We start from the raw sequence: 10,839 nt of genomic DNA, 5'->3' as shown, positions 1-10,839 counted from the left end.
AAAATCATTTTTTCGTGGATGTGAGGCATGTGTATAAAGAGTACCAGGAGCCCAAAGACCTGAATTCCAGTCCTGTTTTTTCAGTTGTACCTGTGACATTGAACGGTTGTCCAGACCTCTCTGAGACTCAGTTTTCTCCATCTTTATTCCCGTATCATGAGGTTTAGGGAAGATCAAATGAAAATGTGTGTGAATGTGCTTGTTTAATCCATGGAGACTCACAATTTTACTTGCAGCTGGATTAAGACCCCTTCAAGGGGTTGTTAAATGAGAACAGTATTTAAAACCGTACTTAGAACCGTGCCACACACATACAAACTGCTCAGTGAAATCTAGCTGTTATTGTTATTGGTGATATATCCAAGTCTTCTTACCTCTTTTGTTATGTACTAGACACGTGATGATTATTAGAATTTTTTTTTTTTTTGCAGAACGCGGGCCTCTCACTGTTGTGGCCTCTCCCGTTGCGGAGCACAGGCTCCGGACGCGCAGGCTCAGTGGCCATGGCTCACGGGCCCAGCCGCTCTGCAGCATGTGGGATCCTCCCGGACCGGGGCACGAAGCCATGTCCCCTGCATCGGCAGGCGGACTCTCAACCACTGCGCCACCAGGGAAGCCCTACTAGAATTTTTTAAATTAATTTTTATTTTAAAATGATATATAATAGCTTAAAAAGTCAAACAGTACAAAAAGTCAAGTCAAAGAGCACTCCCCTTCACCATCCTCTCCCAAGCTTACTCCTCAGAGGCCATCGTTTAAAATTTTTAACTGTTTCTTCTGATATTTACCTCCACATAACAGGAACAATATACAATACTGCTGTCTCTTAAGGCAACAATCTTAGAATTTTGCTGCTGACTTCCCATTATGGTAGATGAGTATTTCGCTGTCTTACTTTTCGTTCTCCTCAATCCCCCTCCCCCAAATGTATCCGTTTTCAGTTAAAAGCATTTATGACTCTGTCATTACTAATTACAAGTCGTATATTTTAGTTGTTTTCTTTCTTGTACTCTTTGGGGTTTTTCCTGGAGTTAATAATTGACTGATTTTTCTTTGCTTAGTTTTCTATAAACTTGTCACTAATTTTAGCCAAATAGAGCCACAGATGTATCAAATGCTTTTCAATACAATGTCAAAACATTCAGACTCATCAGATGAGGCTCCTGGAGCCTTTACTGTCATGCTTCCCTCTGGACTGGCTGTCCTGACTTTACCACATGCCCACCGGCATCCCAACAGGGACTTTGCCTCTCTTTGATGTTGGGTTCCCTGTTCCTAGGAGCCTGAGTTTTACCCTCTTTTTGCCTTTTCTTATATTGTTGCACCATATCCTCCAGTAGTTTTCCAAGAAGTCCAGTGACAATTTGACTTCTGAACCTTTGTATGTGAGCTGGTTTTGATCTTTGCAATTAAAAAAATTTTTAACAGTTTTGTTGAGATGTAATTTATATACCATAGAGCAAGGGTCCCCAACCCCGGGCCGTGGACCGCTACTGGTCCGCAGCCTGTTAGGAACCGAACCGTACAGCAGGAGGTGAGTGGGGGGCGAGAGAGTGAAGCTTCATCTGCCGCTCCCCGTCGCTCGCATTACCGCCTGAACCACATTCCCCCGTTCCCTGCGGAGAAAAAATTGTCTTCCACGAAGTCGGTCCCTGGTGCCAAAAATGTTGGGGACCGCTGACATAGTGTTCACCTATTTAAAGCATACAATTACATGATTTTAAGTATATTTACAGAACTGTGCAACCGTCACCATAACCTAATTTTAGGACTTTTTCATCATCCCCAAAAGAAAGCTTGTACCTATTAACAGTCACCCCCCCATTCCTTCTTTGCCTCCAGGCTTAAGTAACCACTAATCTACTTTCTGTCTCTACAGATTTGCTTACTTCGAACTTTATCTAAATTGGATCACATGTGGTATGTGGTATTCTGTGATGGTTCTTTCACCTAGTGAAATATTTTTCAGGTTCGTGCATGTAGCATACATCAGGGTTCATTCCTTTGTATTGTTGAATAATATTCACCACATCTGTTTATCCCTTCATCAGTTGATGGGCATTTGGGTTTCCACTTTTTGGCTATTATCAATAATGCTGCTTTGAACATTCATACACACAAGTTTTAGTGCAGACATTTGTTTTCATTTCTCTTGGGTAGATACACAGAAGTGGAATTTCAGAGTTATACGGTAATTTCATGTTTAACTTTTTGAGGAACTGCCCAACTATTTCCAAAGGGGCTACACCATTTTACCTTCTCAACTCATAGGTGATTTTACAAACAGCTTTATTGACGTATACTTGATATACGATGAAATGCACATACATAAAGTATGCGATTTAAGTTCTGACAAACGTATACACCTGTGAAACCATCACCACAATCAAGATAATGGACATATCCATCACCTCTAAACTTTCCTTGTGCCCCTTTGAAATGCATCCTTCCCACCTGACCCCCCCACCCCATTCCACTCGCTATTATCCCCGAGCAACCACTGATCTACTTCCTGTCACTATAGTTTAGTTTGCGTTTTCTAGAATTTTACATAAATGGAATCATACAGTATGTACCCGTTTTGGCTTTTTTACTGAGCATAATAGTTTTGAGATTCATCCATGCTGTTGAATGTATCAATAATTCATTATTTTTTAATATTGATTCTGTTGTATGTATATACCACAATTTTTAAAATATTGATTCTGTTGTATGTATATACCACAGAATGTCCATCTCTTCAGCTGTTGATGGACATTTGGGTTGTTTCCGGTTTGAGGATATTACAAATAAAGCTGCTGTGAACATTCATGTACAATCTTTGTATAGACATATGCTTTTATTTTTCTTGGGTAAATACATAGAAGTGGAATGTCTGAATTATACACTCGGTATATGTTTGACTTTTAAAGAAACTTCCAAACTGCTTTCTGAAGTGGTTATACCATTTTATATTCCCACCAGCAGTATGCTTTTTTGTAAGTTTTTTGGAAATTGTCTGTTTTGAAATTTCATGCTGGTGTACTTTGTTGTAGGTGTGTCATTGTGCCCACTTTGTGGGCTCTTTCAGTTTGGAGATGAGTTTTCTCTAGTCTGGACAATCTTCTTGAATTGTATCTTTAATTTCCTCTCCACTATTTTCCTTGTAATGTGTTTCTAGAACTCCTATTACTTGGACTGATTCTCTACTAGTTTTCTTTCTCTCCTATTATACAGTTTTCTTCATTTGTTCTACTTTTTAGGAGATTTCCTTGACTTTTTCTTCCAACCCCCTTTAAAAAATATTTTGTTTTTATATTTATATTCCAAGTTCTGTTTCTTGTTTTATGGATGCAATAACTTCACTCTCTCTCGGGTAAATACAGTTTTTAAAAAAGATTTATTCTACTCTCTCTATTGTCTTTCCCCTGAATTCTTATCTTGTTTGTTCTGGTCTCTCATGTCAGAGGCATTAAACGTCTGTGATCCTCGCATACCCCTCATATTTGAGAGGGAGGCATCAAAAGCTCTCAGAAGCTGTATGTGTGTGAAAGAGGCTTGTGGACGGTGTATTTCTTTATGATTAGTTAGATGTGATAACTTTGGGGAATCCCTAAACATTCATATCTATTATGATTTGTTTTATTTATCAGCAACTTGCTGCTGGCTTTCTGGATGCAGGGAGGGGAAGGGGCCTCCCAGTTCAGGATGCAGACCTTCACTTAACTGTCATACAGCCCAGAGTCTCATTTGCACCTCAGCCTGACCAGTGGTCCCTAAGTCCACAGCCTCTGTGCCTCCACATTTCCCACAACAATTTCTGGTTTCCTGGGCTAGGGTGGGAGGGAGGCTGAGTGAGGCCTCCTTATACAGAGATTGATCCAAAACCCGTTTTCAGCCCTTGCCTGCCCTGTGGTCCGGAACTCATGTGCGGCTCTGCAGTGTACACTGGCCCCTCACCAGCGCCCAGCTGCCCGCCTCCGGTGGTGGCTCCTTTATCGTGTTAAAGCAGTTTCTGCTGCTCCATCTGCTTTCAGATTGGTTGACATTTTATAGTATTGTAAATCAACTATACTTCAATTTAAAAAAGAAATATCTCTCCCATTATTGCCTCCTTGCCAGTACCCTCGTCCAGGCAGGTTTGTACCTTATTATAAAAATATACTGTATTGGGCTTCCCTGGTGACGCAGTGGTTGAGAGTCCGCCTGCCGATGCAGGGGACACGGGTTCGTGCCCCGGTCCGGGAGGATCCCACATGCCGCGGAGTGGCTGGGCCCGTGAGCCATGGCCGCTGAGCCTGCGCGTCCGGAGCCTGTGCTCTGCAACGGGAGAGGCCACAACAGTGAAAGGCCTGTGTACTGGAAAAAAAAAAAAATTATATATATATATATATATATTACTGTACTTGTAAGGTCTTTTCTGTCATCTTAGTGGAGTTTTGGGAGACAGGGGGTAAGTATTTCTCGTCTTGATTCACCAGCACATTTTTGTGGAGTGCTTACTATGTGACAAATGTGACAAGCACTCTTCTAGGTGCTGGGACAGCAGGGCTTACATTCTAGGGAGAGTGGAGAGTGGAGCGAGTGTAGGTACTGTACAGAGAAACAGACAATATACATACATAGGAAGTAAGTTCCAGCACGTTAGAAGGTGGTGTGCACTACAGAGAAACACGGCAGGAGTGGAGGAAAACGGGGCATGGAAATACAGGCGTGGGATTGCCATTTTAAACACTGATGGGGTGACATTTGGTTAAATACCTGAAGAAACTGAGAGCGCGCACCATGCATACCCTAGACAGAGGGAAGAGCCAATGCAAAGGTCATGAGGTGGGATTGTTGGAGGGGTGGGATTGAGGGATAGGGGGAGGTTTCGCTGGAACAGATGAGTGAGGCAGGAGAACGGGAAAGGAGGTCAGAGGGGAATAGAGGTCCCAGTCATGTGGGGTCTTGTCAGTCTTTATAAGGTCTTGGGCTTTCTCTTGGGGCCACATGGGGAGCCACTGCAGCTTTGAACAGAGAGTTGACATGGTGAGACTTCCCTTGTTTCTAAAGGCTCACTCTGGTTGGTGCGTTTAGAATAGACTATGGCAATTGGAAGCAGAGTGACCTGTTAGGAGGATGCTGTAGTAAACCAGGGCACTGGATGGTGACTTGGATGGGGCTGATGTGGAGATGGAGATGGTGCAAGGTGGGCTTCTGGATTTATTTTGAAGGTGGAACCTGCAGAGTTACTTGATGGACTAGATGTGAGGTGTGAGAAGAAGAATGATCAGAAGGGACTCCGAGATAGTTGGTCTGAGCAACTGCAAGGGTGGAGCTGTCTTCAGGGGAGAGGAGAAGGCTGCGGGTAGTGTGGGTGTGGGCAGGAAGAGGCGGATCCGTTTTGGACACACTCAGTTTGAGATGTCTTAGTCAGCATCCAAGAGGAGATGTCAAACAGGCAAGTCCAGGCTGGAGATGGAAAGGTGGGAGTTGTGTGGTCTGAAAATGGTATTCCAGGGAATTCCCTGACGGTCCAGTGGTTAGGACTCAGCACTTTCACTGCTGAGGACCCGGGTTCGATCCCTGGTCGGGGAACTTAGATCCCACAAGACAAGTGGTGCGGCCAAAAAAAAAAGTTAAAAATGGTATTTCACACGTACCTGGGTGAAAATGATGTGTCGATACAGATTCACCGCTTGTTGCAAATGTACCACCCTGGTGAGGTAGGCTGTACTGGGGGTGGGGAGTGAGGGGTGCATGGGAACTCTGTGTACTTTCTGTTTAATTCTGCTGTGGAACCAGAATTGTTCTAAAAAACAAAGTCTATTTTTATTTTTTATATTTTTAGCAGCGTTGCGCGACTTGAGGGATCTTAGTTCCTCGATCAGGGATCGAACCTGAGTCCCCTGCAGTGGAAGCGCAGAGTCTTAACCACTGGACAGCCAGGGAAGTCCCCAAAGTCTATTTTTTTTAATGGTATTAGAAGCCATGAGACTTGATGAGATGGTCAAGGGAGTAAGTGTGCAAGACGAGAGATCCTAAAATTAAGCATGCAGTGTTCACCTTTAAGTGGAAGGAGAGGTGGCAGTGGGGACAGCAAACGTGGTGGAAAGAACACCAGGAGAGAGTGGTGTCTTGGAAGTCAAAGGAAGAAAGTGGTTCAAGGGAGGAAGGCATCAACAGGGTCCGATGCTGACAGTGGCTCAAGTAAGACAGAGATGGAACTGACTTAAATTTCCCAAGGGGGATGCCACTGTGATTTTGCAAGAGCAGTTGAGTGGGGTGGTGGAGAAGCAAGCAGACCGAGAGGGCTTAGGAGAGTGGAGGAGAGGGATGGGAGACGATGAGTACAGACAACTCATTCGAGGCACTTTGCTGAGAAGTGCTGCAGTGAAATAGAGCAATAGAGAACTGCTTTGTTTTGTTTTTGGTTTTTTGTGTGTTTTTTTTGCTTTGAGATTGGAGAAATACAAGTATGATTGCATACTGAAATAATCAACCTGCCTTTGTTTAGCAGGAATCCCGACTCGAATCCTAAACGTACATAAAGGTCTTCCTTTTTCAGGTGTATCTTCATGGATGCAGCATGGTACAAGATAGAGTGTGCTGTGCTAGGAAGACCACTTTCCTATGACTCAGGAAACCTAGCATCACTCCTAGCCAAAGCCTGCTGGGCCTCAGTTTCCTGATCTGCAGCGTAATATGCCGATCTCCAAGGATCCATCCAGCTGTGATATGCCATGAATATGTGACTTGAAAAGCAAGGGAGATCAAAGACGGGAAAGGCAGTCAATGTCTGCTTGCTTCTTCCACGGGAGATTAAAGAAAGCACAACTAACGTTGTAAAGATGTGGGCTTAAATATTTGTAGATTAAACCTAGTAGAGATTTTGATGTTTCCAACTACTGATGCCTCCCCACCCCACCCCACTGAAAACCATATTCACTGCAGAAATTTTGTAAAACACGAAAATATAATAATGGAAATTAAAATCACCCATTATCCCATCATCTAGAGATAAATGCTAGTAACATTTGGGAATCATTTCCATAAAGCTTTCTATCCATAAATATACTATATTTCCTCTCCTCTCCTACTGAAAACTCTATATTTGTATCCTGCTTTTTTTCAATGACAGCTTCACAAGCACGTTCCCTACATCAGCAGTCCCCAAGCCTTTTGGCACAAGGGACCGGTTTTGTGGAAGACAGGTTTTCCATGGATGGGGGAGGGAGGGCGGGGGCAGGAGGGTTTGGTTCAGGCGGTAATGCTAGCGATGGGGGGCAGCAGACGAAGCTTCACTTGCTCACCCGCCACTCACCTCCTGCTGTGTGGCCTGGCTCCTAACAGGCCTCGGACTGGTACCCATCCACCGCCCGGGGGTTGGGGACCCCTGCCCTACATCACCAAATACTCTTCATTCAGTTCTTACAACTGTTCAATATTCCATCATAGGAATATACTGTAACTCAGTCATTCTATTAATGGACAGTTATAGCTACCATAAATAGCACTGATAAAAGAAGTGTTATGACTTTGCACACAAATCTTTGTATTTCTTTTCTTTCTTTGGCATAAATTACCAGTTGTAGAATTATTCACTGGTCCAATGGGTATAAACATTTTGAAGGCTCTTATGCATGTTGCCAAACATCATCTTAACACATCTGCCTCTCTTGCCTTCCAGAGAGGTCGTTAACAATTTACTTTCCCGCCTTCACTGTGTGTGTCAATTGCATCATGCTGTTACTAACCCTGCCAACGTCCTATAATTCCTTTCTAAAATGCCACTTTTCACCACATATAAGCTAAAGTTTATTATTTATTAAAACAGCGTTGTAGGGGGAGTGAGTAAGTCAGATTCCAGTACTTTTTTGTGTGCCTACATGTGCTGGGCACTATACCAGGTGTTTTCTTGTTTATTGCTAGTGAACACCACACCCTTAGAATGTGGGTGGCATCCTTTCCTTGTCCAATCCTAGGAGGCTGTGTTTAAAGACACACAGCTGGGGAATCCCTGGGAGTCCAGTGGTTAGGACTCTGTGCTTTCACTGCTGAGGGCGCAGGTTCGATCCCTGGTCAGGGAACTAAGACCCCACAAGCTGCGGGGTGGGGGTGGGGTGGGGTGGGGGGATGGGGTGTGGGAAGACACACAGCTGGTCTGCTATATGGCCAGGATTGGTAACCAGGTCTCTTGGCTTCAAGCTGCGCACTTATGTATTTACTTAGTTTACTATATCTCATCTGCTTCAAATGGCTGAGCATATTCTTTATAAGAGACTAAAATATATTTTATTGTAAAAGACTGTAATGTATTCACAGCTTACCAGTTGGTTTTTTTTTTAAGTTTTTGAGAATTAAAAATGTCAAACTCGGGCTTCCCTGGTGGCGCAGTGGTTGAGAGTCCGTCTGCCGATGCAGGGGACACGGGTTCGTGCCCCGGTCCGGGAGGATCCCACATGCCGCGGAGCGGCTGGGCCTGTGAGCCATGGCCGCTGAGCCTGCGTGTCCGGAGCCTGTGCTCCACAACGGGAGAGGCCGCAACAGTGAGAGGCCCGCATACCGCAAAAAAAAAAAAAAAAAAAGTCAAACTCTAGAGTCAATGATCACTCTGAAATTCTGCTTTACCAGAAGACATGTGAAAGTTATTCAACCAAAGGTGAGACCAGCAGGGGTAGGAGGGGGCCAAACCACTTGTCCTCTTCTTACTCAGACTGGCTACCAGTGTTTGTAAAGGCTTGAGATGAGCTACAGGAAGTGAGCAATGCTAGTTTTTCTTTTTTATATTCATTTATTTGGCTGCGCCGGGTCTTAGCTGTGGCACACGGGATCCTCGTTTTGGCATGCGGGATCTAGTTCCCTGACCAGGGATCAAACCGGGGACCCCTGCATTGGGAGCAAGGAGTCTTAACCACTGGACCACAAGGGAAGCCCCTGAGCAATGCGGTTTGGATGGAGAGTACCTTCAGCCATTGCAAACCACAGGCAGAACTTGAATCACGTGGGAGGGGTGTGTGTGTGTGTTTTCTTTTGGCAAGCCTTAGGAACTGTGAGGCTCTATACGTCTATACATGGTCTTCTGCACAGCACGTATTGAAAACTGGCTTTTGGATCTTCAGACACTTGAAACAGGTATTTATAGCAATTTCATAAAGACAGTCTTTTCATGCCCCGAAACAAATTTTAAACTGTGAACATTAAATCATGGGTCTTTATTTTTGTACTCACTATCTGATATGCTAACAGGACAGTAAAAGTGATTTGAAGCTGTTCTATTTTCCTTTCATTTCAGAAAGCTGTTCCAGCTAAGACTGGCCGCAGTCTTAGCTCAGGACAGATTCATAAGGATGTCCTAGGCCACAGCAGGTTTTTTTCTGGACACAGCAGGGGTGGACCTGGAAAGTGGCATAACATTTAGCTGTGCCTAACTTGCACCCATTGTGCCAGTCTCCCTACTTCCTGCGTTAGAATTACTTGTAATTTGGTCTCTGGAGACGCTTTCTGGGGAGGTGCTGCACAAATTCCTTGGTTATTGTTACCTCACTTGTACGCAGGACTCTGTAGAGTTTGAAAGTCCTACTCTTAAAATGGCTGAACATGCTGCCTGGAGTTTAAGCATCACGGTTCAATCCCATTATAACGGAGAGGAAGCTGGCAGAAGGCCGGCAACAGGAGACGCTTTAAAAACCGAGCTTTTCAGCTCGATTCTAACTCTGCTCCTGGTCACAATAGCCTGCCTCCTCGAGTTGCAGCTGAAAACCCGCAGCAGAGGGGCAGGGTGCTTAGAAACACTCTGAGTAAAATACTTTGAGAGGGGAAGGAAAGGTAGGGAGAGAAATGAGAAACAACCACAGAAGGCCAGAGATGGGGGTGGGATTGGGGCTGAAGGGGTGGGTAGAGGGAGGGAGGAAAAATGAGCGGAATGGGAAGCTTAGAATAGAAGACACAAAAGAAAATGCCAACTAGTGAAAATACTGAGAAAGGATGGGTGGAGGGGGGACCGACGACTGGGGAACAGTTTAGAAAAATAGCAATTAGTACAGCTAAAAATAAAGACTAATTTAGAGACAAAGCCAGATACACAGGAGAAAAGTAGGACTCGCCAGAAAGACAATTCCTCGTAAACCAAATCCTCAAGAAAATGGGGCTAACGATACCCCCTCTTGGGCTGTTTTGCAGAAGAAATGAGGTAATAGATTCGAGTGGAGCTGGCGGCCCTAAGCAGGTGACTGGCGGCGGGAGAGGAGAAATCAGAAGTAGAGCGCAGTGCGGCCCGAGTGATTCCGAGCGTTGAGCGCAAAGGCCCCGCCGAAAGGTGTGCCACGTGTCCCGAAAGTTAGTGTCTCCGGCCAGCCGGTGTGCGGGGCAGAGGCACAGCTCCGCGCTGGAACCTGAGGGGTTCCTACGGAATTCCCCCGAGGTCCGCCCTTGGAGCCTCAAGACCGAGGGCAGAAGGCGTCCAAATTTCGGCGCCCGCGCAGCGCGGCCCGGGAGAGGGCGCCCACCTGCTCCGGCTCGGCTCGCTCCGCCCGCGGACACCGCGGCCCGGGTCCTGGCGATGCCCCGCTGGCTTTCGCGGCCGTGGGAAGGCCCAGCGCCCACGGAGTCGCGGGACGGGCAAGCCCGGGCGCGCAGGGATCCAGGAACCCGAGGGCAAGGAGGCGAAGGCCGTGGGCCGCACCTGGGTTTTTCAGAACCACGAGGCCTCAGCTTTCCGGTCTCTGAACCAGGAGGTGACCCTCGCCGGCCGCCCGGCAAAAGCGCGCTGAGCCACGAAGCGCAGTGCGCTGAAGGCGCCGCGTCAGTTTCCCAGGGCTGCAGGGAGAGGGCGGGAGGCAGGGATGGACGCTGGAGCTGGGGGCAGGGTAGGGCGGG

This window comes from Delphinapterus leucas, chromosome 16, assembly GCF_059928025.1.
Source record: "Delphinapterus leucas isolate spDelLeu-1000000601 "Yukka" chromosome 16, BTC_Dleu_Yukka2, whole genome shotgun sequence".
NCBI classification, from domain to species: Eukaryota; Metazoa; Chordata; class Mammalia; order Artiodactyla; family Monodontidae; genus Delphinapterus; species Delphinapterus leucas.
Note: the sequence above shows the minus strand (reverse complement) of the source record.